At 45.2% G+C, this 6,216-nt stretch overlaps 1 protein-coding gene across 3 annotated transcripts in view; it reads right to left on the minus strand.

The window, feature by feature from the left end:
• LOC307215377 (cystathionine beta-synthase-like) overlaps positions 1–3,384 on the minus strand; it is a 39,332-nt gene extending 35,948 nt beyond the window's left edge. The window contains exon 1 of one of the 3 annotated variants that reach the window (XM_079974571.1): positions 3,266–3,384. The gene's annotated coding sequence lies outside the window, so the exon portion shown is untranslated. Of the gene's footprint in view, positions 1–189; positions 211–836; positions 998–3,265 lie in introns of those variants that run through there. The other 2 variants (XM_079974572.1, XM_079974573.1) reach the window with 2 other exon arrangements.
• Between the last annotated feature and the right edge of the window lie 2,832 nt (positions 3,385–6,216).

The following is a 6,216-nucleotide window of genomic DNA, read 5'->3' on the forward strand; positions in this document are numbered from 1 at the left end:
TTTCATTTTGTTTGAGAGGAATCAAAAGATAGGTATCTATCATTACCACACAAACACACACATTTGGGCTCTCTTTCATCCCCACCTTTTTTGTCAATTGACTATTCCCAAAGTGCACGAGCCCTGTCCTCATTTTATATTTACACATTCGCTGAATGCACAAGAGGGACCAGGATGGTTTCTGCTTACTTTATCCCCAGCCTTGATACACTTGATACAGCCTTGATACAGGTGAGAACAAGCTCTGTGTGAATGTAGGATCTGAATTAAAGATCAGGAGTTGCAACTAAGAATGAAGACCCTCCAGTTGCATGCACTCAGAGCACATTCTTACCTTCAGCACAGCCAGTGGCAAAGCTAGCAAGCATAATGATCCCACTTCCCCTCCATATATTCAACAAATGCGAAATTATGAAGGTGTGAACAAAGCTTCAGTTTCAGTCTTTAGGACATTTCCAATGCTGCAGTTGAGGAGGGTGTGTCAAGAACGCTCATTTTGTCATTCCCTGAGGCACATGCTCACCAAACTGCATCTTCAAAGATCCATGTGAGAGTTATATACAATCTGCCTATATTACGTCAACAACTTAATAATTAGCAAGAGTAAACACTATCTCAGATAATGCCTCTTTTTAACCGAATAAGACTTCAGAAGAATAAACCAGGTATAGGAAAAGAACTGTTCACTGTTTTACTTCTAAAGCAGTGCGGAACTTTAAAAATGTTTTCCCTTCCACATAACTATTTGCTTACCCACACTTACAGTAACTGCATACAAATGATTTTTAAGGCACACTTATATGGGTACAACCCCTATAGAACATAGTGGGACTTACTGCCAAGTACAAATGCTCTGTAAATCAGTCACAGAATTTCAAGCCTCAGGGACATCTGTTGTTTTATCTTCATAGAATCATAGAATTGTATAGTTGGAAAGGACCCTGAGGAACAACTTGTACCTTTTCTTGTAAATTGCTTCTAAATATGCCTGCCCCTTTTCAACAAAAAGATCCTGGGAGGTATGTGCAGTATCTAAGATCACTGCTTCACCAGGGCAAAAAGGGTATACCTGCAACAAAAGGTAAAGCATTCAGTCTCATACCATGAATTTGCAGGCATAATGGAAAAAAACACTGTAGGAACGGATCCCTTTAAGAAAAAGGAAACCACAGAAATTTCTGGAATTTTGCCAGACTGGAACCATATCCAGTATCTTTTGACCTCTGAACTCTTTCAGAAAAGCTCTCCAACCATCGTATCTGCAAAAGGCATTTGTAACTTGAGTTTGCCCAAGATGCCCAACCAAGGCAGATCCTGTTTCTAATGTCCATGCATTTCGGCAAGATGTAGGCTCAAATGAGTCATACACTTTTGAGTTAAGTTCAGCTTTTCATTTCCTACATAGTGGCCAGAATGTAGAACTGAATTGAGAACTACACTCATTCTCTATCCAGCGTTAATGTTCTTCATCTAAATGATGCATTTCAGATTAATCACATTTTCACTTATAAGGCTGGAATTGGGTTTTGCTTAAGGAGGACTGAAATATGAATGCTGCAACTGCATTTTAAAACTCATAACATCTGCACCTGGTAGGGAGTGCAAACGGCTCTAGCAACATTTTACATTCACCTACCTGGGAGTAAGCCCAACAGAATTCAGTGCAGCTCATTTCAGAGCAAAATTACTTAACGTCACACTGTCAGTACCACCCTAAGAAATCTATTTCTAGAATACATAAAAAGAGGCCTGCTGGAGCAGACGAAAGGCCCAACCCACACCATGATCAATCAAGCCCAGAAACTATAATAGTCCTTGCCTAATTTTTTGTGGTTTGTTTTTGCTTTAATAACTGAAACAGACTGATTTTGCTTTAATAACTGAAACAGGTTGTGTACACATGGGCTTAGCCAAATGGAGGGCAAATCCCCCACTAACTAAATCAATAAAAATCAATAAAAATACATAGCTAACTGAGATTCTGCCTCCCCTAACAAAATGCCTGCCCCTCCCCCAACAAAAATAATTGCTATGCCCATGTGTGTACACACTATACATAAAATCACCCCCCCCCCAAAAAAAAGAATATTGGAAACTGTAGCTCTTTGAAGGGTAAACTACAGTTCCTATGACTGTGCATGTGTACTTTAAATGTATGGTTATGTACACAGCCTAGGTAGAGGATTTCATGAGAAGTATATGTTGGGAAGGGGATGCAGGTGGCGCTGTGGGGACGCAGGTGGCGCTGTGGGGACGCAGGTGGCGCTGTGGGTTAAAGCCTCAGCGCCTAGGACTTGCCGATCGAAAGGTCGGCGGTTCGAATCCCTGCGGCGGGGTGCGCTCCCGCTGCTCGGTCCCAGCGCCTGCCAACCTAGCAGTTCGAAAGCACTTCCGGGTGCAAGTAGATAAATAGGGACCGCTTACTAGCGGGAAGGTAAACGGCGTTTCCGTGTGCGGCTCTGGCTCTGGCCAGAGCAGCGATGTCACGCTGGCCACGTGACCCGGAAGTGTCTCCGGCCAGCGCTGGCCCCTGGCCTCTTAAGTGAGATGGGCGCACAACCCCAGAGTCTGTCAAGACTGGCCCGTACGGGCAGGGGTACCTTTACCTTTATATGTTGGGAAAGATGGAGGGCACTAGGAGAAGGGGACAACAGAGGACGAGATGGTTGGACAGTATTCTCAAAGCTACTAGCATGAGTTTGACCAATCTGCGGGAGGCAGTGGAAGACAGGAGTGCCTGGCGTGCTCTGGTCCATGGGGTCACGAAGAGTCGGACACGACTAAACGACTAAATAAACAACAACAACAACGATTACTGCCTCTGTCCTAGTAAGCATTTCCCCTCCATTGCCTAATGGGGTTTTGCTGTTTTCTGGAGAGATAGCAAGGTAAGGCTGGCCCCCAACCAAGAAAAATTAAAGAAATAAAGTTCGTTCAGAAACAACCTTCACTAAAGCAAGCAAGAATAAATTAAAACCCATCATCTGCCGTTTGGCGCTGCTTCCAGTTCACCTGTTGAGAACTAGATGATGCAACCGGAAGGTGAATGAGAAGAAAAAGGCGCTGCCCCAAGGCTCCGGGACGGGGCGGGGGGAGAAAAAGTGCCCAACGCAAACACACCCTTAACAAAGAAGTCCTCTAGCGATTGGGGCGGTCAGAATTGGCGCTGCCTGCACCTCGTCCTTTCCTCCCCACTTATTGCCCTAGATCAGATGCGCATCCCACTACTTACTAATCGCGGGAAGAGGATAAAACCAAGACTCACCTGGGTGCCTGAAAGGAAGGAAAGGGCAGCGGGCTAGCTGCGTGGATGGGAAACGCTCCCCGCAAGCAGAGCAGAGAAGCAGCGCCCGATCCAGCCGCGCAGAGGGTTGCTCGGCGTGTGCAAGCAGCCTTACCCAGCCCACATTCTCTTTTGGAAAGAGCGCGGGCGGTGATTGGCTAGGACGGGGGCGTAGGGGGGACACACCCCGCCAATGAGAAGGCGGCGTGTCAGTCCTGCAGCCTGCGCAGATGCTTTCTCCGAGCTGCATGGCAAAGGGAAATATTACGACACAGGGAACTCAGCTAGGTTGTAGGGCGGCAGTTCTTTTGCTTGAAGACTCGCTTTCCGGGTTAATTTTGATGCCTTGGCACTCTCTCTCTCTCTCTCTCTCTCTCCTTAGACACAGCTGCTCATAATAAGATGCTATGTAAATATGGCTTGTGTTTTAAGCTGCTAATGTGAACCTACCCTTTATCTGTTTAGGTGTTTTGTTTTTTATGTTTTTTAAAATTAGCTCTGAATCTTATTTGCCATTGATTTTAGATATGTGCCTCAGGCATCTTCCAACTGGTAAAAGAACTGCCTTAAGGAGCTAATTCTGGGTATCATGAACAATCACCAACTTGTTATTTAATTTATTGTATTTTTACTGACAGGGAGAGGCACTTGTGAGATTTTTTTGCCTCAGCTACTGAAATAACCTGCCCAGCCTTGAGTACTAAGCACCTTGACTTGGACAGTTCACATATATTCATTGTTCCTCCTCAGGGACCCTACAGGCCATTAGTCTAATAGGAATCTCAACACGTGCCCCCCCCCCCATCCAGTTTAATACCATATCGAACCCTGCTTAGCTTTGCAAATGTGCTACCAGTTTTATTACTGCACCACCACACTGCTAACATTCAGCAGAGATGCTAACATGTGGCAGGATTATATGGTTTAAAAATTGGTATCTCCGATATACTAAGAGCAGCTATTACTTATTGCTGTTTATTTAGAGCATTTGTACCCCACTCTTCAGTCAAAAAAACTCTGAGGTGGCTTATACACAACCAAATTAGTACTAGCCTGCAGGCCTATATAACCTGAAAGACACGACACAGAAGCAAAACGTGATGGTGAGAAAAGAGTGGGAAGCAAACTCAGACATTTGCTCTTAACGTTAAATACTGTAGTATTTTTTTATGATGACCAACTGGCATGAAAAGAGTTCATAGACAGGAAGAGTTTGGCGGAGCTGCTCCTTTAGCAGGGATGCAAAGGGCCCTGCTTCTCATCTCTCCCACTGCTCCAGCCTGCTCTCTCACACTTTTGCACACACTAAAAGCAGCAGCAAAAAACGATCGCCTTGCCCTTGCCCTGCCCACCTCTCCTGTAAACAGTCTCAACTCTTGTTGGCGGCTGGCCTTCCCTTTCAAGCAATAGGTATATTGCGCAGCCGCCACTCGAAGCTGTCGAATCACACCGGAAGTGTGTGCTAGTCCGCGCTTCATCCCTATATCTCGAGTTCAAGCCGGCGGCACGCAGCGCAAGGTGCGTGGGTGCCGGGCTGCGTGGCTCCAATCAGCGCCTGCACAGGACTACGCTGCCGGGCGATGCGCTTTGTCTCCAGCGGGCAGGAGACGGCTAAAAGCAAGCCTGAGTCAGCGCGCCCGATCCATCGCAAGCCTGCGTTGCCGAGGGAGCCACCAGCGCCGCTGCTGACTCATCATCGTAGGCTAGTTTCTTGCTGCGAGCCCCGTCCGTTGGCGTCGCCTCTTCCCATGAAACGTGCCCTTGCAGGATCGAGGGACATTTCACACATTGTGAAATGGATACCCTGGTGAAGATTTCCATCTGAAGATGCATTTTCTTATTGAGTTGCAATAGCAATGCGCTCAAGTCAATGGACAAACCACACTGAGCACCATGATTTGCTTTAAAGAAGTGTTTAAAAAGCAAGACAAAGTTTCAAGAGTACAGCATTCAAGCAGTTGACTGGTTTATGTTGTGGGGTGTTAGTCCGGATAGCATCTGAGGGCCATTTTATTTTTTTGACCTGCAATCCAGGCATCCCCCCCTTATATTTCTGCCCCACCCCTATCCTATATTTCTTCCTGCCTAAGTGTATAACTTTACATTTTTCCCTATTTAAATTCAATCTGTTAAGGCCATCTTGAATCAGATTCTGTCTTCCGTAGCATTAGTTACCCCTCCCAGTTTGGTGTTATCTACAAATTTGATGAGCATCCGCTCAAGATGTTGAGCAACAACAGACCCAGAACAGAACCCTATGGGCACCCCACATGTCATTTTTTCAGGCTGATGAGAAACCATTAGTGAGCCCTCTGGGTTTGGCCAGCCAGCTACAAATCCACCTAACAGTTGCCTCATCCAGCCCACATCGACTTTGTCAGAAGACTTATTGAAATCGAGATACACCACATCCACAGCATTCCCCTGGTCCACCAAGCTTGTAACTCTATCAAAAGAAAGGAGATTGGTCTGGACTTGTTTTTCAGACATCTATGCTGGGTCCTGGAACCATCATATTATTGTTCATGATCTTAGGAAGCAATTGACTGAGGGGAAGCATACAAATTAATTTAAGGGTAGTATGCAATTTCATAAAATACGACTAAAGGTGGCATTTGTTTTAGGTGAACTGGCAACTCTCACTGACTTCTTCCTGAGGCTGGACAAAAAGCCTGTTTCCTGAGGCTGGACAAAAAGCCTGTTATAATAAAGAACCCCCAAGTTCAGCTTTCATATGGCACTTTAACTAAAATAGGCTTCCATATGGAAATAAAACTCTGAATTTTGGCACAACCTGGAGTTGCAACTACTCAGGAGTGCTTAGAGAATAGGCTTTAATTTTTTAATTCAAAAACTGGATTTATTGTAAATGCCACATTCACAGAGAACAGATTTCTTAGTAACAAATAAACATACAGATTTATATAACTAAG

The sequence above is a fragment of the Podarcis cretensis genome (assembly GCF_951804945.1).
Source record: "Podarcis cretensis genome assembly, chromosome: 4".
In the NCBI taxonomy this organism is placed as follows: Eukaryota; Metazoa; Chordata; class Lepidosauria; order Squamata; family Lacertidae; genus Podarcis; species Podarcis cretensis.